We start from the raw sequence: 25459 nt of genomic DNA, 5'->3' as shown, positions 1-25459 counted from the left end.
GGCTTGGATCCGTGACTTTGAAACACTCGCCACTACCACAAACGACTTTGGAAGTTAATCAGAAATAAGCAGTATCTCATCCGTCCTAAACCCAGGGGTCAGAGCGTGGGGGGCTTCCACTAACTTCAGGTTAAGAGGATGAAACAGATCCGCGGAGAAGGGTCCCACGATCCCTGGAGACTAAAAGCAAGCCACGAACAGCCGGGACGCGCGGGCCCGGAGGATGCGCCGGGGGCTGGAGGGCGGGGAGCACCCCCCGCAGGTCCCGGCCAGAGCCCGGGGCCGGGTCACCTGACTCGCGGAATTTGGGGCCGCGCGGGGTGGAATGGGAGGGGAATGGTTAGCGCCTCCCTTCCCGCTCCCACTGGATCCAGGTCGGCGGGGGCCGGCGCCCGGCGGCCACGTGGTGGTGCTGCCGCTGCCCCCGCCCCGCCGGCCTAGCCCGGGAGCTCGGCGCCCACTGACCCCCGCAGCGGGGGAGGAGGAGGGACTGCGGCGCAGGAAGCCGAGCAGGAAGCGAGCCCGGCGGCCGCGTTTTCCTGGGGAAGCGGCGGGCGGGGTGGAGCAGCCAGCTGGGTCCGGGGAGCGCCGCCGCCGCCTCGATGGGGTGAGTGCGCGGCACTGAGTTGGGAGGCTCCCGGCGCGGGGTCCCGGGCTCGTGTCCCCGCCTTTGTGTCTGGAGCTCGGGCGCGGGAGGCGCTGGGGACGGCGCCCGGGCGGAGCGGCTGAGCGGGCTGCAGCCGGGGTCCCGCCACCTCTCCCTGGTCCACCGCCGGCAGCCCACTCACTGTCTGCGGAGAGCAGATCTGGGGACAAGAGGAAGGAGAGGAAGGTGGAGATGAGGGTAGAGCGGGAGGACCCGGCCAAGTTAGGAGAAGGGTTCTTCCCGGGTCCTCCGCGACTCGCAGGCCGGCTGGGGCGGGGCGCGGGGCAGGGGCCGCGGCGGAGGGAGCGCGGGTGGGAATGAATGAGCAGACCTGGAGGTGCACCCTGGAGTCTGCGCCGGGTCCCACCTGCTTCGCCCCGCGCGGCGCCTCGCTGCCCCCGCGTCGGTGCTGCTGAGCCCAATCCGCCTCCCGGCTGAACTTGGAGGAGGTGGGGAGGGAGATGCGAGCGGGAGACTCCGGGTGGCTCCCAGGATGCGGGGTCCGCTATTGTTCCTCCTCTGACTCCAGGGAGCCCCTCGGCCGGCCCAAGGACGGGGGCGAGACCCCTCCGGGCCTGCTCCTGCCCCCTACCTTGTTTTCCCCGCCGCAGCTCGGGGAGAACGGATGCTGGAGTTGGGGCAGAATCGGGGCCGCCGGGACTTCGGGAGTAAGGAGGACGTGGAGCCACCAGAAAGGCGCCCGCCATCTCCCGCGACCCCTGCCTGGTGGGGGGTGAGGGGGTGGGGTGTCGTCCTCAACCACCTTCGCTGCCTTCTTGGGCAGGTTGGTGTCCTCGGTTTAGTTTCTGCGGTTTGCAGGGTTGACATCCTAACTCCTTTGAGTTTCGCATCCCCCTTTTGTGGAGGGGGCTCAGAGCCTGGAGAAGCAGCAGACGGGGAATTAAGGCAGATACAGCCCAGCACAGCGTGGAGGAGTCCGAAGTGGCCTCACGGGGGCCTGAGCATGGCTGTCTTTCCAGGCTCCTCTTTATTTGCCAGGAGCCCAGCTAAGCCCAACTTTACTCCCAGAAATGTTGAGGGGAATCTGCGGACTCGAGGCCCCTCGCCTCGGGACCAGCGGCTTCTCTTCGCCGCAGCTCACGCATGATCGGGGTGGGATTCCGTCTTCCTTCCGGGAGAGGAGAATGCCCAGCTGCCTGGGATGGGGAAACGTTGCCGGATCTCTGGGGAATGTGGTCTCAAGGCTGCAGGGGCCTGGCAGAGAGGAACTGCCCATCACTAGGACATAGCCGAAGCTCGCCTTAGCGAAGAGAGTCTCACCACCTCGGGCTTTGCACAGAGTTGGAGAAGAGGTCGGGGATCACAGGGAGGCTGGATTTTGGCTGCTCTGTCCCCAGCCTGCAGGTCCCTGTTCACCCTGTGGCTCGGAGTTTTATTACTGATGGATATAATCTGATAATCTTTTCTTAATGATGCCTAACAAGTGTGATTTTTTCCCCCTTGGGTTTGTAAGACAGTCGATTTTATGTGAGGAGATTGATCCAGTTCTTATATTTTAGCCAGTGCTTGTCTAACAGAGATTGGGAGAGCTATCCCGTGCTGGGCTGTTGCACAGTTTTCATCTCCATTCACTGAGATGCTTCAGTAATGAATTTATTGTTTTATGGCTTTTTGGAGGTGGTGGTGGTGGTGTGATTATAACCCTGCTGGAAAATCTTATTACTGTTATCTGAATTGAAGAGACAGAAAGGATGCTGAGCCCCCTAGGGATTCCGTGGGGGAATGATGTAGTGTCCCGCCTACCAGTAGTGAACCTGACAGTGAAATTCTCTCTCCAGTCTGCTAGTTTTCAAAGCATGTTCTAGGCAGGTACACGTACTATCACCTAGGCTTTAAAAGTGAAGAAGCAGGTTTGGAGGTTAAGAACAACTGGGCCTTGGAATTAATAGAATGCAGCGGACAACTTTTGCCTCTCCTTCCTCCACCCCCTCCCTCCCTTCCTTCTTTCCTTTTTTTTCATCCTTTAAAAATAAAAATAAGGGCCAGGCATGGTGCTTATGCCTGTAATCCCAGCACTTTGGGAGGCCGAGGCAGGCGGATCACGAGGTCAGGAGATCGAGACCATCCTGGCCAACACAGTGAAACCCCGTCTCTACTAAAAATACAAAAAATAAAAATTAGCTGGGTGTGGTGGCACGCACCTGTAATCCCAGCTACTTGAGAGGCTGAGGCAGGAGAATCGCTTGAACCCGGGAGGTGGAGGTTGCAGTGAGCTGGGATTGCGCCACTGCACTCCAACCTGGCGACAGAGCAAGACTCTGTCTCAAATAAATAAATAAATAAAAAAGTATGAAATATTTCTAACATACATAAAAACAGAGTATAGTAAGCCATTTTGTCTTCTACTTCCTAGGTTTAATAGTTGCTAATATTTTCATATTTGATCCATACCTCTCCCCCCCCAGAAAAATAAACTATAACTTAAATATTTGATCTATTCCTACTCCTTTGCCTCCATCCTCAGGTAACCTCTAATGTGAAGTTAGCGCACACAGTTCCCAAGCATGTTTGGAACTACACTGTATCCACAAAAAAATACATGTGAGTTTGTGTTTAACATTTTACATAAATGGCATAATTCTACCTATGTATAGCTTGCATTTTTAACTTACTATGTTTTTGAGATACATGTGTTAATAGATCTTTATTCACTTTAGCTGTTACAGAGAATCCCAGTGTATGAAAAAAGTATAGTATATTTACTCCCTTGCCAAGAGTAAGTTAGGGTTTCTGGTTTTTCACTGTTTTTTGTTTGAGCTGGGGTCTCGCTCTGTCACCCAGGCTGGAGTGCAGTATCGTGATCACTGCTCACTAAAGCCTCAATCTCCTGGGCTCAAGCAGTCCTCCTGCCTCATCCTCCAAAGTGGCTGGGACCACAGGCACATGCCACCATGCCTGGCTAATTTTTTTCATTTTTGTAGAGACAGGGTCTTACTATGTTGCTCAGGCTGGCCTTGAACTCTCAGCCTCAAGTGAGCCTTCTACCTCAGCCTTCCACAGTGCATGAGCCACTGTGCCTGGACTAGTTTTTTACTGTTACACTTTTTCTGCTCAGTGACACTCTATTTCCATTTTCATTTTTATTTTCATTTCTTTTTACTATAACAGTTTGTACAATAAACATCCTGAGAAGTTTTCTTGTGCACACATTTTTCTGTTACACACTTATTTAGTTAGTTGCTGGGTAATGAAGTTTAGGTAATATTGCATTTATTATTCATTCTTCAACAAATATTTAGGGTGCTTGTATGGTCTTGGCTATCTGTTGACTAAAAAAGTGAAACTGATTAAATTCTAAGAAGATTACATAGTTGGCTGGATTATTTTTTTCTTTTTTCTTTTTTTGTTTTAATTAAGAAAAGTGGGACTGGTGTAGTGTTGCATGCCTGTAATCCCAGCACTTTGGGAGGCCAAGGCAGGAGGATTGCTTGAACTCAGGAGTTCAAAACTAGCCTGGGAAACATGGTAAAACCTCGTCTCTACAAAAAATACAAAAATTAGCTGGGTGTGGTGGTGTGCCTGTGGTCCTAGCTACTCAGGAGGCTGAGGTGGGAGGATTGCTTGAGTCCTGGATGTCAAGGCTGCAGTGAGCCTAGATTACACCACTGCATTGCAGCCTGGGCGACAGAGTGAGACCCTGTCTCAGCTCCCAGCACTTTGGGAGGCCGAGGCAGGTGGATCACCTGAGGTCAGGAGTTCGAGACCAGCCTGACCAACATGGAGAAACCCTGTCTCTACTAAAAATACAAAATTACCCAGGCGTGGTGGCGCATGCCTGTAATCCCAGCTACTCAGGAGGCTAAGGCAGATGAATCGCTTGAACCTGGGAGGTGGAGGTTGCAGTGAGCCGAGATCCCACCAGCCATTGTACTCCAGTCTGGGCAACAAGAGTGAAACTCCAACTCAAAGAGAGAAAGAAAAAGAAAAAGTGGCTCTTCATTGTAAAATTGAAGCATGAGACAAATCCATGGTGCTGTTTGGGATTCTTGTGCAGAAACCTTTTCTCAGCTACTCACTGGCCGTGTGACCTTGGATTACTCACCCAACCTCCTCTTCCTCATTTCTTTGGTAAGATTAAGGGGTAGGAGTAAGCATTTACAAAGGCACATTCCTGTTCTAAGAGTCTGTGAAAATGTTGCTGTGTTAGTGACGCATTTTTCCCCTAATGGTAACCCCTCAGGCTGAAAGGAGTTTAAGGCATTTAAACACATTGGCGTCCTCATTCCTTCAAATTGCTGGGCACATTCTTTTTTTTTTTTTTTTTCCCTAAGTTCATGTCAGACGTATGTTACACATGCAATCATCATGCTCGTGAATTCTGCAAAAGGATCACCAGGCGTCTTGCCTCAGAGCCTTTGCATGTGCTCTTCCCACTACCTGGAAAGCACTTCTCTTAGACGTCTACATGGCTGTGTCATCCCTTCAGGTGTTATGTTCAGACACCTCCTTCCAGTCCAGCCTGCAACCTCGTCCCTGCTTTATTTACCTCCAAGGCACTTACCACCTTCTAGCTTGCCGTGTATAGGTTGAGTATTCTTTATTCCAGAATGCTTGGGACCAGAAGTGTTTCAGATTTTGGATATTTAAAAAATTTTTGGAGTATTTGTATTACATGGTTGAACATTCCTGATCCAAAAATTTGAAGTGCTCCAGTGGGTCTTTCCTTTGGTGTCGTGTAGGTGCTCAAAGAGTTTCGGACTTTGGAGCATTTCAGATTCAGATTCCTGGTTTAGGGATACTCAATCTATAATTTATATCAGTATTCTGTACTAGATTATGAGCTCTACAAAGGCACGAGGTTTGCCACTCTTGTTTACTGTTGTATTCATGGTGTCTAGAACAATGTTGACCCCTAGCAGGTAAACAGATGTTTGATGAACAAATGGATATGCTTTTTGTTGTTATTTTTTCTCTGTGGAATTTCGCCTTTAACACTTACTGGATATCCTAAATGGTGCTGGTATGTGCACCATATCTCATATTTACAGATTCCTTCAGGGTAAGAAAACTTATGTCTTCTAGGGAAACCACTCCTTTTAAATCTATGTGATTTATCCTATAAGCCACTTAATGTCTTCAGACTTTTTTTCTCCCAACATTTTGCCTAATCCTGAATTTAGAGGAAAACATAAGTAACACGGTGCTTGGAAGCACACCCATCTTTCCTTTTGTGATAACCTGGTTTCCAATGTGATGAATGTGGAAGATGCATAACCAGTAGATGCTGACCGTATTCCACACGACATCTGCACTAACAGGCCAGCAGCCATCCCAAGCAACATGAAGCACACTGCATTTCTTTCTTTTTTCTTGAGATGGGGTCTTGCTCTGTTCTGGAACTCCTGGGCTCAAGTGATCCTCCCACCTCAGCTTCTCGAATAGTTGTGTCTACAGGCGCGTGCCAACACACCTGCCTAGCTTTTCTTTTACTTTTTACAAAGACAAGGTCTCCTTATGTTTTCCAGGCTGGTCTTGAACTCCTGGGCTCAGAAGGTCCTCCTGCTTCAGCCTCTTGAAGTGCTGGGATTACAGGCATGAGCCACTGCCCCCGGTCCACACTGCGTTTCTAAGAACAAACAGTGTATTTTGTTGGATTGTTGCAGAGTGTACATCATCATTGCCCTGACTTTGTGCTTTTATCTATGAGGATTTTTTTGGAGGGGGAGGAGGGATGTATTTTTCATGATGGAAGGAAAATGAGAACCTTAATCTGAAGATGTTGGAGCAACTAATATGTAGAAAGGTCCCTAGATATACTCTAAGAATTGCCACATCGTACAGTCCTTAATTCATGGCACAAAAAACATTCACTATTATAGCACTAATGCATTGTTTCAGTAGAAGCCAACTGAATTTTCTCTACCTTGCATGATGAGTATAGGAGTTGACAAAACAAAGCTAAATATATCAGAGGCCTCTTGGATGCATTTTATATGGTGATAGGGAAAAGGAGTCTAGATTTTTTTTCCCAGTGAACTATATTAGGTATACGATACTGATGATATCCTTTAAAACATTACTAGAATACTGAAGCACACCATTTACATTTCTTATTGTATCCTCTGTAATAAAATGATATTGAAAGAAATCAGTATATTATGGATCCAGATAGGGTTAAACTTTAAGCTGAAAATCATAAACATAGAATTATATGATTATTAGTAAAATGTTGCACAATTTAAACAGATTCCTTTTTTTTTTTTTTTTTTTTAGACACAGAGTCTCACTCTGTTGCCCACGCGGGAGTGCAATAGGGTGATCTCGGCTCACTGCAACCTCCGCCTCTCAAGTTCAATCAATTCTCCTGCCTCAGCCTCCTGAGTAGCTGGGACTGCAGGTACATGCCACCATGCCTGGCTGATTTTTGTATTTTTAGTAGAGATGGGGTTTCATGTTGGCCATTGCTGACCAGGCTGGTCTCGAACTCCTGACCTCAAGTGATCCGCCTGCCTTGGCCTCCCAAAGTGCTGGGATTACAGGTGTGAGCCACCATGCCCAGTTTAAAGATATTTCTTCCCTTTGTAGTTAGTCATGAGCTGAAAAGTACAGGTGGTTCAACAAAAGATAAAAATTGTTCATCAAATGTCAATTTTCTAGCTCCAGCCATCTACAATGAACAAAAAAATTAGCCTCGTCTTTGACATCAGGCCCACTGAGAGATATCAGCAAATCTAATCAGTATTTTAAAAAGTAGCTTTTGGCCAGGCATGGTGGTTCACACCTGTAATTCTAGCACTTTGAGAAGCTGAGGCAGGAAGATCGCTTAAGCCCAGGAGTTAAGAGACCAGCTTGGGAAACATGGCGAAACTTTGTCTCTAAAAAAATACAAAAATTAGTTGGGCATGGTGGTGCATTCCTGTAGTCCCAGCTACTCAGGAGGCTGAGGTGGGAGGATCACCTCAACCCATGAGATCGAGGGTTGCAGTGAGCCAAAATCTTACCACTACACTCCAGCATGGGCAACAGAGTGAGACCCTGTCTAAAAAAATAAATAAATACAAATAAAAAGTAACTTTACTGACTTAACCATGTGTTTAAAAACAAAGCAGTACATTCTTCTGTTTAACTGAAGGAAGCATGCCTTGTTCTTCAATTTTATATTCTATGTGTCCAGTAGAGTATCTGCCACACAGTAGGAGATTAACATCTCTCAACTACTCCTGCCTCAGAGGTCATTAAGCCCCTCATGGCGGTCATCAGATATAGAGTTGTCCTAGTCTAGAGGAGAATTAAACAATAATCAAAAGGCAGAAATCAGCAACAAAGTGCGAAGTCGAAGTTCAGAAGATGTGAAAGAAACACTTTTCCTCCTTATCCACTCTTTGCGGAAGTTTGTGCATTGTGTCTTGATTGATTCACCAGCTGGGTTTTTGTGATCAGTGTCACCTCATCTAACCTTACTTGCGATCTAGGCCAGTCCCTTCTGTAGTGAATGGCATTCACTGGAAATTAGTCTTGCCGTATAATTCCATGACCATATGTCACACCGGGGCAAGGGGACACCTTTGGGAAGTTCTTCATGATTTGCTAATCCCTGCTTCTAAATAAACAGAATCTAGTTGTGAGAAAAGGTGGTTGTAGTCCAAGAAGCTTACTGTACAGTGGAAGGAAATACATGGACTCTTTTTTTTTCTTTCCTTATTTATTTATTTATTTTCCTAAATTGACATTTAGGCCAGGCACAGTGGCTGCTGCCTGTAATCCAAGCCCTTTGAGAGGCTGAGGAGGGCAGACCACTTGAGCTCAGGAGTTCAAGACCAGTCTGGGCAACATGGCAAAACCCCATATCTACTTTTAAAAAAAAAAAGTATATTTATATTGCAGTGAGCCAAGATCACACCACTGTACTCCAGCCTGGGTGACAGCGAGACACTGTCTCAAAAAAAAAAAAAAAAAGGAAAGAAAAAAATTGACATTTAGTGAACACCAAAGCTTATTATCAAGGAACCAGTTTCCCTTACACTTATTTATTATATTATCTTTTAAAGCTCAACTTAATTTTTCATATCCATTTTAGGTATTGTTATCGATAAGATATTCTGTTTTCTTATGATCCAGATAAGTTCAGTTTGCTTAATTAATTTATTTATTACATTTTTTATTTCCATGGGTTATTGGGCAACTGGGTGTTTAGTTACATGAGTAAGTTCTTTAGTGGTGATTTGTGAGATTTTGGTGTTCCCATCACCTGAGCAGTATACGCTACATCCTATTTGTAGTCTTTTATCCCTCACTCCCTTCCCACCCTTTCCTCCTGAGTCCCCAAAGTCCATTTTGTCCTTCTTATGCCTTTGCATCCTCATAGCTTAGCTCCTACTTATGAGTGGGAATGTACGATGTTTGGCTTTCCATTCCTGAGTTACTTCACTTAGAATAATAGTCTCCAATCTCATCCAGGTCACTGTGAATGCTATTAGTTCACTCCTTTTTATGGCTAAGTAGTATCCATCATGTATGTAAGTATATACCACAGTTTCTTTATCCACTCATTGGTTGATGGGTATTTCGGTTGGTTCCACGTTTTTGCAATCAGTTTGCTTAATTTAGCTGTTCTTTTCAAAGAGATAATAACTCTAAAACTAACAAGCAGCATCTACCTCTTTTCACTTTCACTAAGTCTGTTCAGTTCCTTTTGCTAGCTGAAGTGATAGACACTCAGAAAACAGGCAGTGTTAACTGGTGGAGAATAAAAGGCCAGAGAAGCCTCCCTTTGCACGAGGGCAGCACAGAGTAAAGTGTTTTCCATTTTTTTTCTTTTTTTTTTTTTTTTTTTTCTCTAAGAGGAATCCATTTGCAAACCAGAGAAAACCATCCAGCAGTGATTCTTAAATATTCGTGACGCATAGATGGACACTTGCAAATCTGATGGGGGTTTTGGACCATGCTTCCTTGGAGAAACTGATGTATGTACAATGATGTTATAAATTCATAATTTTTATCAGTCTCATGAGTTTCATGGAACTCCTTGCCCTAAGGCCATTTATAAACCTCTTTGGAATACCCAGGTTAAGAACCCACAATGACCACCTCTCAAAGTTTGAGAATACAAGTACAAGGGCTCTATTTTTCTATCATGTGCCGCTATTCCCCACCCCCCTGCCACCCACAGTTCGATAACCTATCATACATGAGTGAAAAGTAATAATTGTGGGTTTTATACTCTCAATTTGAAAACTAGTCATCGGTTGCTATGTCAACCAATCAACATACTATTGACCATTTTTAGGATCTATTTCTATTGGATGTAATAAAATGCAATTTAGATGCAATGAAAAGGTGGTTTTGTAATATGACTATTTCACAGAGACATGATGAATTCTAAGGATGAGTCTTAAGTTTCTCACCCCAAGGAGTTGGGTCTGTTCTGTCTTCAGCTTTTGGTGGCAGCAGTTTCCCAGTTTTGCTGTTAACAGGAGAGAACGGAGATATCCCAGGCCCCACCTGACAATTCTTGTAGTCTCACAGGAGATGTCCCGCGCCCCACTTGACAATACTCCTAGGCTCACAGTAGGTGTCCCAGGCAACCCCTGACAGTACTCCTAGGCTCACAGATGTCCCGGCCCCCCGACAGTACTCCTAGGCTCACAGATGTCCCGCTCGCGCCTTCCGCCAATGACAGTACTTCTAGGCTCACAGGTGTCCTGGCCCCCGCCATGACAATACTCCTAGGCTCACAGATGTCCTGGACCCTGCCTGACAGTACTCCTAGGCTCACAGATGTCCCGGCCCCCGACAGTACTCCTAGGTTCACAGATGTCCTGGCCCCCTGACAGTACTCCTAGGCTCACAGTAGGTGTCCCAGGCACCCCCTGACAGTACTCCTAGGCTCACAATGTCCCCCCACCCCCGTGACAGTACTCCTAGGCTCACAGATGTCCCATCCCTCCCTGTGACAGTACTCCTAGGCTTACAGTAGGTGTCCCAGGCACCCCCTGACAGTACTCCTAGGCTCACAGATGTCCCGCCTTCCCCCCACCATGACAGTACTCCTAGGCTCACAGATGCCCCGCTCCCCCGCAACCCCGTGACAGTACTCCTAGGCTCACAGATGTCCTGGCCCCCCAGCACTACTCCTAGGCTCACAGATGTCCCGCCCCCATCCCCCCGGCCTGTGACAGTACTCCTAGGCTCACAGATGTCCTGCCACTCCCCCCCAACCCAGTGACAGTACTCCTAGGCTCACAGATGTCCTGCCCCACCCCCTGCCCTCCCCATGACAGTACTCCTAGGCTCACAGATGTCCCAGCCCCCCCGACAGTACTCCTAGTCTCACAGTAGGTGTCACAGGCACCTCCTGACAGTACTTCTAGGCTCACAGGTAGGCCTTTGGCTGCTCAGCCCAGTGGGGGAAATATCCCCAATTGGCTCTTCACTTTGCCTTTTTCTTCTTGGCCCCCCAGCCTGATGTGGCTGTCTTGATGGGGACCTGAAGAAGACAGGGCCACACTTTTAGTTGGGGAACTGACCCTCAGCTGGAAGCCTGCTCTTCTGGAGGAAAACATGCTTCTGTGGAAGTATTGTGCATGGGGGAAGGGACTGCCACGTCAGCTGTACTCAGAACTGCTAATATCAGCGTTCACCTTGGGTGACGTCCTCAAGCCATTTCAGTCAAAAACCAAGCAAAAAGGGCTGCGGACCTGCCTGTAACAGGCTGCCTGCCTGACCTGACAGAAGCTCTTCAGATGGGTCATTGTAATTGACTTGAGCACCTTCTCTGCCATAGGCACTTTGCTGCTGGACTGTCCTCGAATAAGGTCAGGGCTGGCCGTAGTCATTGTCAGGTTTCCCATTACCAGTATGTGTTGATGGGATAATTGGGTATTAGAAGATCTCTGGATGAATGACAAGCCCTGCCCTCGGGGACTTAAGAGTTTTAGCCAGGTTAGATATGGTCGCAATCTGCCACAGTACAAGGCGACTGTTAGTGGTGGGAATGGGGTGGCGGTGGTGGGAGGGAATTCTTTTCACAGATGAGGCTGAGGCCTAGAGAAATGGCCCCTTGGAAAGGGACAGTTAATGAGAGGCAGAGATGGATGAGACCCTGGTACTGGCTGCTCAGCGCTGCACTTCTACACATTATACTTTTCTGTTTCTCTCACAGGTCAACAGTGACCTTGAGACTCCTGTATGTAGCTAATTATAATTGTTATTTGGAATTGATATCATTTTTCTATTTTGAGAAAATGTTCACGTTTCTCTTTTTTTCTGAGACAGGATCTCGCTCTGTCCCTTAGGCTGGAGTGCAGTGGTGCAATCTTAGCTCACCGCAGCCTTGACCTCCTGGGCTCAAGCAGTCCTCCCACCTTAGCCTCCCTGGAGCTGGCAGTACAGGTGTGTACCACCACTCCTGGTGAATTTTTGTATTTTTGTAGAGACAGGGTTTTGTCATGTTACCGGGCTGGTCTCAAACTCCTGAGCTCAAGCAATCCGCCTGCTGTGGCCTCCCAAAAGTGCTGGGATTACAGGTATGAGCCACCACGCCCTGCCTGAGCCTTTATTATTATTATTATTATTTTTTGCATTGGAAAAAAACTATTTAAAACATAGGCATAGAAATTATAGCCAATAACGATATATTTACCATCCAGAATTTCCTTGGGCTACTTTTGATTTTTGAGGAAAGACTCCTAAGTCTTAAGTGCAGAAGACTTGTATAGACTTGGACAATTCACCTCGAAGAAGAGGGTAAAAATTGGTAGTTCCAGGGGAGGCCAATGGCATTGAGCAGCAGCATGAAGGTCAGAAAAGGTGCAGGACCCAGGCCCTTGGCTGTGAGAACCGTGTAACAAATGTTTGTCAGGCTTTGTTGGTGAGTTCACAGATTCTGTGCTGAGGCTCTTAATCTGACAAGAATGCTCAAGTAATTTGAACATCTCCTCCCATGAAAGCTGACATATTGGTGATTGATCCTTTTTCAAAAATGAAAGGAATTACTTCTGTTGCCGAGACAGGAGAGGCATACACAGTGGCCTCTTCTCAGCCACCCAGAGGATGTGGGAACTTGTGAGCCAGGAGGCTCATGGACAACCGGCTGCATTTTCTTTCTTCTCTACGAAAGACAGCCAAGACAGGGGTGGACTCACGTGTATAATCCCAGCACTTTGGGAGGCTGAGGCAGGTGGATCACTTGAGGTCAGGAGTTCAAGACGAGCCTGGCCAACATGGTGAAACCCCATCTCCACTAAAAATACAAAAATTAGCTGGGCATGATGGCGCACGCCTGTGATCCCAGATTCTCGGGAGGCTGAGGCATGAGAATTGCTTGAACCCGGGAAGCGGAGGTTGCACTGAGCCGAGAGTACGCCATTGCACTCCAGCCTGGGCAACAGAGCGAGACTCTTGGCTCAAAAAAAAAAAAAAAAAAAAAAAAAAAAAAAAAAAAAGGTGGGCCCCACGAAGGGTTCAGTGTCCTTTATTTAACATGTTAGGAGGCCATAGCACCAGGCAAGGTGCTGAGTATTTCATCTTTCTGTCTCCAAGCACAGGCCCACTTCAGACCCAGTTTCTATTTATCATGGGTGCAAGTTGATTCAAATGCTCTCACAACCTTCTTGGGTCTTTGTTTAAAGAAATAAAAAAATTTCTTAGATTTTCTTTGGAGTTGATATCATTTTTCTCTTTTGAGAAAAACATTTCACATTTCTTATGAGCTTTTTTAAATTGGGGAAAAAAAACTATTTAAAATATAGGCATGGAAACTGTCATCAATATCCGTATACTTACCATCCAAGATTTTCTTGGAGTGTGTTTTTTGAGGAAAAACTCATGTCTGCCGCTAACTTCATGATGTATACAGCCACTCAGCAATCTTGATAAATTCCTAGGTAATTAGGTTCTTTTTTTTTTCTTGAGATAGAGTCTCGCTCTGTCCCCAGGCCAGAGTGCAATGGCATCATCTCGGCTCACTGCAACCTCCGCCTCTCAGGTTTAAGCGATTCTCCTGCTTCAGCCTCCTGAGTAGCTGGGACTACAGGCGTGTGCCACCACGTCCAGCTAATTTTTGTATTTTCAGTAGAGACGGGGTTTCACTATGTTGGCCAGGATGGTCTTGATCTCCTGAACTCGTGATCCTCCGGCCTTGGCCTCCCAAAGTGCTGGGATTACAGGCGTGAGCCACCACACCCAGCCAGTAATTAGGTTCTTTCTGTGCTATACAACTTTTCACAGTGTTGGGTGTGCTATTTGTTTCCTTTTGCAACTGCTTTTCTTCTACAGTCTCTAAAAGCCTAATGAGACAGGCACACGATGCACTGATTTCTCCAGGTGATACCTATCTCAAGCCTGTCTCCCGGCCAATCTGTTGATGGCTTTGTTACTGTTTGTGCCTTGTTTGGCAACAGGCTTTCTTTCTGTCTCTTCTTTAAAACAACCCCTGATTATTTTTAAGTGCATAGTCCCTACAACAAAGGGTATTTGATTCTATGCCTCTTTGACCAAATAAATTGAAAGTAGGTGTTTATATCCACTGTGGCAAAAGAAACAAGGAGCAGCTCACCCTGTCCTGGTGATAAGTGCTACAGGCTCGGGTGGCAGGCCGCTGGCTGTGGGCGCTTTTGTGTGTGGCTTCCCGAACAGTAGCACTGTGCACCTCTGCCCCATTCTTGTCTCACTGGGTGATGTTTTTCACGATTCCATTTGTATAATATCAGTGTTTAGATTGTCCTGAAGAATTGCAGTATTTTCTTTTTTATAGGGTAGAGAGAGTTGTGCAGGATGGAATAATTTCTTAAGGAACAGAAATGTCCTAATGTTAGAGAAGTACATAAGTATCTAAACGTTCTGCTTTTCCAAATTGTTGCCAAGACATGGAAACCTCCATCTCAGTCTGCTGTCAGCCCAGGCGAACGTAAAAATAGCCACTTCACTTGTCTATAATTCTCTTTATATTTTCTCTGTTATTGACTTTGTATCTTTAGCAAAGCTATATGGAAGAGGATTTGTTGACTCCGTGAATTTAATAAAGTTATTCCTTAAGCATATGCTCTACATGTGAGAACAAAGAAATAAAGATGCTACTCCATTCCAGTGAGGCAGGGGTGTGTGAGGACAAACAGCCAGAAGGAATGGAATGCCTTTTGCAAATTGGTCCATTCATATTTCCTAGAGGGACCTCTATGTGCCAGCAGTAATTCTGAGGACTCGTTCCGTCTTTGAAGGCAACTGAATTTTTTCTATTAAGTACTAAAAAGATTGGTCAGTTGGCCAGACTTTTAAAAATTACTGATGTTGTCTCACGTGCAGCCCAGTGTCACGTGTTGGGCTTGGAACTTGAACCTTAGTTTAATCTAGCCTCCTCTGTTTATAAGCTATGCCCCTTTGGCTAAATAAACTTTCTCTGCTGCAATTTCCTAGTCTGGAAGCTGAGAATAATAACAGTAGAATTTAATTCTGAAGTGCTTGTGGGCATTAAATGAGATGACATTCATTTATAATAAAATAATTTAAAAAATAAAATTTTGCAAAGTAATCTTTAAAGGATAGCTATTGTGGCTGTTATTATCATTGCTAATGTCATCATGCTCTTTATCACCCTGCCTTTAAGGAACTGCTGATATATTGGCCAACATGATTATTCCTGCCATTATAATCTATAGCAATAAAGAGAGGTTGCCCCATATGTTATTGTTAACACATCTGCCTTGCATCTTCTGTTCAATTTGCAACTGTTTCACTGTATTAGCATTCTCCCTATTTACCTTTCTATTATTATGTCATTGTGTAATGTGAACGATGTAAAGATGTAGTTCTTTTATTAGTCCCCAGTCTTACCTTATTCCAGATTGCATTAACAAGGTCCTCAGTCTCACCAGAGAACTTGTGTTGCTTCAACCGTAATCTAGACACAGAGTAGTAACGTCTTGGTTAAACTGAAAATGGTAGCTCTTAGCATGAAGCAATGGTATAGTTAATTCCCTATTGATGTTTTTGGAAAATTTTCAGACATGTTTTCTGAATAGTATATAACAGGGTAATAATTTTTTGTTTTTGTTTTTTTGGTTTTCAGCCTCCACTACAGAAAACTTGGGGCTAGGATAAGCTAACACAGTCTTACTTTGTTAGATGCTGTACAGCAAGTAAAAGCTATAGCTTCTTAAGAACAATAAGGAGGATAAACGTAGCCCCATGGGTGCACCTTGTCAGCCCTAATTGAGGATGGTCTTTTGGCACCAGGTAAAGGGGGTGAGAATACAGGAGAGTCCCTGAGTGGTAAACTAGCCCTTTCATAGCAGACATCGTCTTCTCGGCAGCAGGATAATAGTTGAGTTTGCACACACTAGGAGTCCATCAGCCTTTGAGTGAAATAAAATTGTGGGTTAATTATCCCTTCTACGTGTGGCAGAGTGAATCTTTTAAATTACTACTTTCATTGTTTAATTATTAACCTCCAGTATTTGTTAGATTTGTTTTGTGATCTTATGATAGTAAGTGAATGTTAAAGCTGGGAGCGTATACATTTTCTGCTTAATTTTACATCTGCTTTGTTAGTATTAATAATAAGATGCTATGTGCTTGAAGGGAAAAATCTTAATCATTACTGTCTAATAAAAATGCAAGCAAACCACTAATACAGGCCACATAAATCATAGTAAATTATCTAGTGGCCACAATAAAAAGTTTTTTAAAAATGAAATTAATTTTAATAATTTTATCTAGTGTATCCAAAATATTATTTCCAATATGTAATCCATATAAAACTTACTAATGATGGAGTTGACATTCTTTTTTACTAGTGTTTGAAATCCATTGTATAAATCCCATTTACAGTGCATCTCAATTTGCACTAGTCATATTTCAAATGCACAGATGCCACATGTGGCTATAATATTGGACAGTACTGGTCTAAATAATATGTCTTCTTATAAAGACATATTATTCTTATAAAGAAGACATATTATAAGTCCTGTAACCCCGCTCCACCTGACATCTAGAATGTCCTCAATAAATGCATATTTGATTAAGCTCCTTCTTACCCAGTTAACTAGGATTTTGCCCTTAGCTTTAAGCATTTCTGTAGATAATTACAATAGCTTCATCACAAACTAATTATACATGGGATAATGAACATTTGAGTTTTGGGTTTACAAATCCATATCTCTACTTTTGTGCAAGTGCATTAACCCATGTGGACTTTTTATTTAAAAAAAAACTGAATGATTTTGTAGGCTGGGGTCCTATGGTCCATATTTCTGTATCACCTGTATACTTGGCTTCTAGTTAAGATTCAGTGCATATGACATGAGTAAGAAATTAGAGGCTTCTTATCTTTTCTCATAAATTGTAAGTTCTTGAGTAGCCTTAATGCTATTACTGTGTAAAACTCTTGCATTAGATGCAAGGTATGTAGGTTTGTGGATATGTGTGGGGTGTGGGGGGGAGCATATTCAGTCTTTACTGGTTAATGGAAGCATTCCCCATTCTTCATGTTAGTGCTGTTTGCTTTTTATGCCTGCACACAGAAAGTGGTTGAAAATTGAAAGTCTAGGGTTTCAAATTTAGTTAACAGGAGTTTGTCTTTATCAGGCAGGAGGATCTAGCTGCCCCCATAGCCCAGGCATAGAACAGCCTGCAGTATTCTGTGATAGAAAAATATCTGAAGGGCTTTTCTATTTGTAGTGTGGCAAATCCAGGCTGGCATGGCCCCTGGGGAGTGATGCCTTGGTTAGGTGGTATCTCTTCCAGGTGTCTTGTTTAGAATAAATTAGGGTGACAGTGTGTTTTCATATCATACCTTCACCACTATTCAAGGATTAACTGCTATTCATCATTAGGCATTGAGGTCTACTGGTCCAGCTGAGCCCCAGCACCCCTTCTCACCCCATACCCCAGGGCAACTTCCCCACCGTCTGTCCTTCTCACATTGTTTCTGCCTATCCTGAAGGTTTTGTTTTTCCTATTCCTCCTTAGCCTGTACTCAAGGGAAACAAGCTTCCTTGTTTCCCTCCTTTGTACTCCCTCAGTTCTGTGGAGTCAAGTCCCAGGAGAGCAGAGAAGATAGGGTCCAATGCTATTTCCAGACCCCAAGCACCATTTCCTCTTAGACCCAGCTGTTACAGTGGCTTTTTATTTCTTGAGGGTTTAAAAATCATTTAATGCTATTCACTTATAGTTAATTGTGATTGTTTTCATTGTTGGCCTGGTTTCTATAGGAGACCCAAAGAGCAGTACTTACTTTCAGAAAGGAAATAGCCCAGAAGACTCACACTTGAATTGCCAGCAAGGTCTCCTTCAGTGACTGCACTGATGTTAGAGGAGGGTAATGAATGGAGGACTTATGAGGTGAGGCTGTGTGAGGGCAATGGGGCAGGACAGATCCACAAGCAGTGAATAGCCAAACAAGTGAATGATAAACATGCCCTCCTTAACCTGCAGATTCAAAGGGGACATTGTAGGTCATCCTATTATATATTTCACTTCTGTAGCTTCGTGAAGTAAATTTAGCTGCTGACTTCAGGAATGGGCTGAGCAGACCGAAATGCAATCTGCAATTGTGCTGTCGAAGATCTAGGCACCTCTTTTACTGTGGCATCTGAGTTGGGTCTCTGTCACTTGCAACCTAAGAGTACTGACAAATACTTTGGTGCCCGAGGGCAAGTGTCAGAGACCCAACTTGAAATAGCTTAGGCTAGAAGGGGCGTGCCTTGCCTTATGTGACCCCACATCCTGTGCCGAAAGGGTGTGGCTATAGCAGGGCCTCAGGGATCCCTGGAATCAGCACCCCTCAACCCCATTCCCACCCCTGCCTCTGTTCCCTCTCTCAAACCAGCTAGAACTGGGTCTTGGGCAGCTACCAGGCTCCTGGTTTCCCAATTCTCACCCAGAGAGGAAGGTCTACCTCCCCTCCCCCAACTCTAAAAACCCCAGAGTCTCTGAATAGCCCTGATGAGGAGACATTTCCACCTCTAGGGGAGTAGCTATTACCAGAATGACCTGGTTGGAGTGGGTGGGGAGGGTAGGAGGGAAGGCTGTGCCCTGTTGATCAGACCACTTATGGATCCACTACTGGAGTACCAGGCCACAGCGTTCTGCTCAAGGAAATGGGAGGCCTACCTTCATGTGAGCCAGCACCCCCTCTCTGTTGGACTGCAGACAAAAAAAAAAAATCCTTTTTTTGAATACACAGTGTTTGAGTAATGTCCAAATATGATAGTTGGGACAGCAGAAATAATTTCTGGACTTTCCTTCCACTCCGTTCTAGGGCATCAGAGTTCACAGAATCTATGTCATTAACATATTTATATATTCCTTATTCTGAAAAGTATTAAGACACTGGATGCCTGGGTAAGGAAAGAGATTCACAAGCCAAGTGACACCACTGCGATCATTGTAAATGACGTCTCCAACATTCCAGAATGTGAGAGTCCAAGTTTCCTTATTTCAAAACTGAGTCAAAGAACCAATGAATATGTAGTAAGCCAACTTCTGGCAATTCATTCTTTCTAGGTTAACAACAGGGATTAAATATAGCCATGAATAGAACCTGTTCTCTTACTCACTCTAAAGATATTTTTCATAACCAGTTCCTTTGTATATGGGTCTCCCTTTTGCTTTTTGAATCGGATCTTTTTTTTTTTTTTTTTTTGAGGCAGAATCTCCTTCTGTTGCCCAGGCTGGAGTACAGTGGCGCGATCTCACCTCACTGCAACCTCCGCCTCCCAGATTCAAGCGATTCTCCTGCTTCAGCCTCCCGAGTAGTAGCTAGGATTACAGGTATCCGCTACCATGCCTGGCTAATTTTTGTATTTTTTAGTAGAGACGGGGTTTCGCCATGTTGACCAGGCTGGTCTTGAACTCCTGACTTCAGGTGATCCGCCCACCTTGGGCTTCCAAAGTGCTGGGATTACAGGCGTGAGCCACCATGCTCAGACTTCATTGGATTTTTTTTTTTTTTTTTTTTTTGAGACTGAGTCTCGCTTTGTCACCAGGCCTGAGTCCAGTGGTGTGATCTCAGCTCACTGCAACCTCCACCTCCTGGGTTCAAGTGATTCTCCTGCCTCAGCTTCCCAAGTAGCTGGGACTACAGGCATGCACCACCACACCCAGCTAATTTTTGTATTTTTAGTAGAGATGGGGTTTCACCATGTTGGCCAGGATGGTCTCCATCTCTTGACCTTGTGATCCACCCACCCCTGCCTCCCAAAGTGCTGGGATTATAGGCGTGAGCCTCCCGTGCCCAGGCCATTGGATCTTTTTAAGAACAACTTCACTGAGTTAGAACTTACTTTCTGTAAAATTCACTAATTTTAGTATACAATTCAACAACTTTTAGTAAATTAACAGAATTTTACTGTCATCACCACCATCTAGTTTTAGAACATTTCCCTCACCCCAGAAAGATCCTTTATGGCATTTGCAATTAGTTCCTGTTAGCGTTCCCAGCCCTGGACAACCACCAATCTACTTTTTGTCTTTATAAATTTACCTTTTCTGGACGTGTCTTAGAAATAGAATCCTGGCCAGGCGTGGTGGCTCATGCCTGTAATCCCAGCACTTTGGGAGGCACAGGCCGGAGGAACGTTTGAGGCCAGCAGTGCAAGACCAGCCTGGGCAACACAGAGACTCTGTTTCTACAAGAAATACAAAAATTAGTTGGGTGTGGTGATGCACACCTGTAGTCCCAGCTACTCAGGAGGCTGAGGTGGGAGGATCACTTGAGCCCAGGAGTTTGAGGCTGCAGAGAGCTATGATGGTGCCACTACACTCCAGCCTGGGCAACAGAGAAAGACTCTGTCTCTTAAAAAAAAGAAAAAAAAAAAGGAATGGAATCATATAATGTGTGGTCTTTTCTATCTGACTTTCACTTAACAAAATGTGTTTGAGCTTCATCCATGCTTCACCGTGGATCAGCGTGCTATTCCTTTTTATTGCTGGGTAGTATTCCATTATATGGAATTGCCACAGATTATTTACCTAGTTGACAAACATTTCTGTTTTACTTTTTCCACAATGACAAATGCTACTTCTATAAATATTCAGTCTTTGTGTGGACATATGTTTTCATTTCTCTCGTAGGTGGGAATAGCATTGCTGAGTCATGTGGTAAATGTACATTTAACTTTGTAAGAAATTGTCACACTGCATTTCACAATGACTATACCATTTTACATTTTCACCAATAATGTTTGAGGATTGGATCTCTATGTTTAAACTTGATGGGCTCTTTTGGGTTTCAAGATAGGTGAAACTTAAGGAATGGAATTTGGAGGAAGATGTGAAGGGGCTTACCCATACACGGTCACTTGGGGTCAGTTGCTGGGCACTCTGTGAGGTGGTTTTTCTCTTCAGAGGTGAACACGGTGGTGTGTTTAGAAGGTGTTATTGTAATGAACATCAAAAGATAAGTAACACAGAACAGGACAAGCATTTTAGAGATCATCTTAAAAATAACCTCGATTTAAGGGATAATTGCATGGAGTTTCTTAGTCCTAGAGTGATTTTTATATTCCAGAGGTAGCTTGTTTTGATTAAGCCATGCTTTTTAAATTGAATGGAGTTAGGGCAGGAGGTAACCTTGGGACTTTTCTTTGGTAGGCTTATTGGAGCATGTGAGTCGTGGATTTGACAGACCAGAAAGTAGTGCTGCCAGAACCACAGCCAATTTTGTGTCAGTCAGTGCCGCTGGCTCTGGCTGATTCATAGACTAAGATCAATCCTGGTTGATGGCAGGTTTTATTCTCAAAGGAGAATGATATATTTGGTTTCCAAGAGAAATGTCATCTCCTGGATAAAGGCAAGTTGTGAATATAGGAGATGAATGGTCTCAAAAGAGTTTTACTACGTGATCATTATGATACAGTATCTAAATGACATTTATGGTTTAAAAAGAATGTGCTCATTTATTTTCTTGGAAAAAAATCTGAGATTTTAAAGTATTTTAGAAAGGATTCATTGCCAAGATGACATTATTGTTATGTCTTTCTCCCCCTAACTTTATCTGGGCAGTCTTTTAACAAACCTGTACCTTTGTTAATTCATAAAAGAAAGTTTACTTGTTTATTCATTCATAACGTATCTGGTTTGCTGAATAAATAAGATTTATAAGATAGTAATCATAAAGCAGCTTTGTTTTGTATCCCCCTGTCTGAAAGTTATAATTGTGAGGTTAGTATATTCCTTGTCTCTGGATGAAATCTATGACATTTCTATTTTTTTTTTTTTTTTTTTTGAGACACAGTTTCACTCTGTCACGCAGGATGGAGTGCAGTGGCACAATCTCAGCTCACAGCAACCTTCGTCTCCTGGCTTCAAGTGATTCTTTGCCTCAGCCTCCCCAGTAGCTGGGATTATGGGTGCGCACCACCACACCCGGCTCATTTTTGTATTTTTAGTAGAGACGAGGTTTTGCCATGTTGGCCAGGCTGGTCTTGAACTTCTGCACCCGCCTTGCCCTTCCAAAGTTCTGGGATTACAGGCGTGAGCCACCACACCTGGCCGTTTCTTTTTTTTTAAAATGGGGTCTCACTCTGTCTCCCAGGCTGGAGTGTAGTGACAATCATAGCTCCCTGTAGCCTCAAACTCCTGGGCTCAAGTGATCCTCTTGCCTCAGCCTCCCAAGTACCTGGGCCTACAGGTGCTCGCCACCATACCCAGCTAATTTACTTTTATTTTTGTAGAGATGGGGATCTCACTATGTTGCCCAGGCTGGTCTCAGGCTCAAGTGATCTTCCCACCTTGGCCTCCCAAAGTGCTGGGATTATAGGCATGAGCCACTGCACCCAGCCTCTGACTTTTCTGATTATTCTTAGATTTTTAAAAAAAGTTCTGCAGTCAGTTTCAACTGCTAAATACTCTTAATTCAGAATTTAGAGTCCTCAATGTTGGTGCAAAAGTAATCGTGGTTTTTGTTATTTTAATGGCAAAAGCTGCAATTACTTTTGCACCAATCTAATAACAATAAAAAGTTGCAATTTTATTTAAAGTTAAATAGCTGTCCCTTTTCTCTTTGTCCCTACTTCGCCCTGCTACCCTGCCTCCTGCATCTTCCTATCACAGTTTGAAATCCCTCTAGGGATCGCTGTATGGTAAAACTGGGGGTAGGGCAGGGGAAGATAAGAAGTTAGAGGGATAAAAAATTTTTTTTTTTTTTTTTTTTTTTTTTTTGAGACACAGTCTCACTCTGTCACCCTGCCTGGAGTGCAGTGGCACGATCTCGGCTCACCGCAACCTCCACTTCCCAGGTTTAAGCAATCCTCATGCCTCAGCCTCCTGAGTAGCTGGAATTACAGGTGCCTGCCACCACATCCAGCTGAAAATTCTTATTTGACTGGTACTACAGCATGATAGTGCCATGTTCTGAGTTTGACAGATGTTTGTTTTACTCTTAATTGTGGGTTATTTCTGGGAATGTTATGGACTGAATTGTGCCCCTCCACCCCATTTCTAAGTCCTAACCCCCAGTTTCTCAGAATGTACCTGTATTTGGAGATAGGACCTTTGTAGGGGTAATTAAGGTAAAATAAGGTCATATGGGTGGACTCTAATCCAGTATGACTGGTGTCCTCATAAGATGAAGCAATTAGGATGCAGACACACACAGAAGACCATATGAAAACACAGGGCGAAGGCGTCCATCTACAGGCCACGAAGAAAGGCCTCAGAAGGAAACCAACCCTGTTGACACCTTGATCTTGGGCTTTATTTTGTGTTGTTTAAACTACCCAGTCTGTGGTACTTTGCTGTGGCAGCCCTGGCACACCAGCAGAGGGGCCCCTTGGAGATCTCCCTCTTCTCACTCCATTCCTGGACCATCACTGCAGACCCCTCTTCTGCAGTTCCCTTGTTGAATGTCATGTGATTGCCTCCAGTTTGTTGCTTCTCCACCAGGGAATCCACTTCCCTCTGCCCTCTTTGTCCTTCCAATCTACCCTATTACACAGAATCTAACACCACTTATTTCCCTCTATTGTGAGTTGCCTACACATGCTCCATAGGAAACACATATTAATGCACAAATAAACTCCAGCATTCAGGCTGATAACAACACAACAGCAAGCTCTCCTTCATTTCCATCCTTGAAGCATAGGCCAGTTTCTCTCCATTTTAGATTTTTCAGGTGTGGATCAGACACCCGTCCAACCTCTTCAGCCCTGTAAGCCTCTCATGAGGTTGAGTAGGTGTGGTAGGAATCATTGCATAGCTCTCTCTAAAGGAAGACCCTCCCACAATCCACACACATTCTGACCCTTTTAGACCTGGATGTAAGTAAGAGCCCTGTTACCAGTTTTCAGCTGAATCCTTTGAAAATTTGCACCATGGGCTAAAATGACTGTGGTATGTCTGTGTTTCCAGCGTAACAGTAGTGCTCATTCATTCATTCATCATTGATTCATTCAGGCAGTGCAAAGTTTCACTAAGTGTTGACTATGAAGAGAGCCTTGCTGAGGCCAGAGGTGAAACCCTGACCCTGCTAGGATGGTCGTTTTCTGTCTTGAGGAGCTCCCTGACTAGAAGGGGAGTAAGGTCTCACATGAAATAACACAGCAGGCCTGTTGATTTGTGGGGGGAATCCCTGGCTTGCCCCATAGTTCTAGAATCAGGCTGAGAAAATCTCTGTCCTAAGAATTTGCCTCCAGGGTACTAGCTGATGATCCTTGCTCTCCTCTGACCCTAACGTTGCATTATTGAAAATGGTCAGCATCTTCAGGTAGGCTTAGCACGTGACTGGGGGGATGCTGCACAAGGACAGCAGTAATGAGAGGGAAGGGGGCAGGTGGGAAGGAAAAAGGAGGGGCATCCTGGTAAGATTTCACAGGCCAAATGAGCTGGGTTTTTAAAAACCTTAGTGCTTTTCTCTTGTACATGGTGAAACCCAATTACTATGTTGCGTTTGTACAAATATCCCAATGATGCTAACCCGTGTCAGAGAACTCACCCTCCTCAGTACACTTGGGATCCACGAGAGCCTTGCTGAGGTCAGAGATGAGGTCTAAAGTCTATCCAAGCACTTTATCCTATATCTTTGTTCTGCGTGTTCACCTGTAAAACATTTATTGATTATATGCCAATGGCCAGGGCTCAAGTACAGGCAAAATGAAAATACTCTATTCCAAAGTAAGTAGGTAGTCTGAGATGTAAATTTTCAAATCGGCTTAAAACTGATAACACGGTTCTTGAATCTCTCACTCACACCCAGGGTCCAAAGGAGTCAGACTGGGGGAGGATCTTTCTTTGCAGAGACCTATGCAGTGATTCCTACCACCCCTACTGTCTTAGTCCATTTTCTGTTGCTATAACAGAGTACCAGAGACTGGGTAATTTACAGAGAAAAGAAGCTTATTGGGTTCATAGTTCTGGAGTTTGGGAAGCCCAAGGACATGGTGCTGGTCCCTAGCAAGGGACATCTGGTGGCATAATGTGGATGCGAAAGAGACCACAAGAGCAAGCCTAGCTCACTTTTATAATAACGGGCTCTGGCAAGAACTAATTCACTCCCGTAATAAAGCATGAATCCATTCAGAAGGGTAGAACCCTCATGACCCAATCATTCCTAAAGTCCTCATCCCTTAATACTGTTACATTGGCAATTAAGTTTCCAGCACATAAACTTCTGGAGGACACATTCACACCATAGCTTACGGGACCACTTGGGGAGATTGAACAGGTGTCAGACCCTTACCTGGAAAGTCTAAGAAAGGAGTCCCCTATCTTGTGAGAGAGATGGACAAAATGCCCTTTCCTCCTTCACCTGTCCAAATCCCGTGTTTCCTTTAAGTTCAGTTAGAACCCTGCTCCCATTTAGGAAGACTTCTCTGATTTTTTTCTAGCACTTCAAGATTCTCACTCTTTGAATTTCTA

General features: G+C 44.7%; 1 protein-coding gene across 6 annotated transcripts in view; it reads left to right on the top strand.

The window, feature by feature from the left end:
* Window positions 1-484: 484 nt before the first annotated feature.
* The window catches only part of RAI14 (retinoic acid induced 14), a 176741-nt gene continuing 151766 nt past the window's right edge, over window positions 485-25459 (top strand). For 2 of the 6 annotated variants that reach the window (XM_016953458.3, XM_016953450.3), the window contains exon 1: window positions 485-607. The gene's annotated coding sequence lies outside the window, so the exon portion shown is untranslated. Of the gene's footprint in view, window positions 608-754; window positions 833-9549; window positions 9571-25459 lie in introns of those variants that run through there. The other 4 variants (XM_063811334.1, XM_063811336.1, XM_016953452.3 and 1 more) reach the window with 4 other exon arrangements.

The sequence above is a fragment of the Pan troglodytes genome, chromosome 4 (genome assembly GCF_028858775.2).
Source record: "Pan troglodytes isolate AG18354 chromosome 4, NHGRI_mPanTro3-v2.0_pri, whole genome shotgun sequence".
Lineage (NCBI taxonomy): Eukaryota > Metazoa > Chordata > Mammalia > Primates > Hominidae > Pan > Pan troglodytes.
This window is presented reverse-complemented; position numbering and strand designations above follow the sequence as displayed.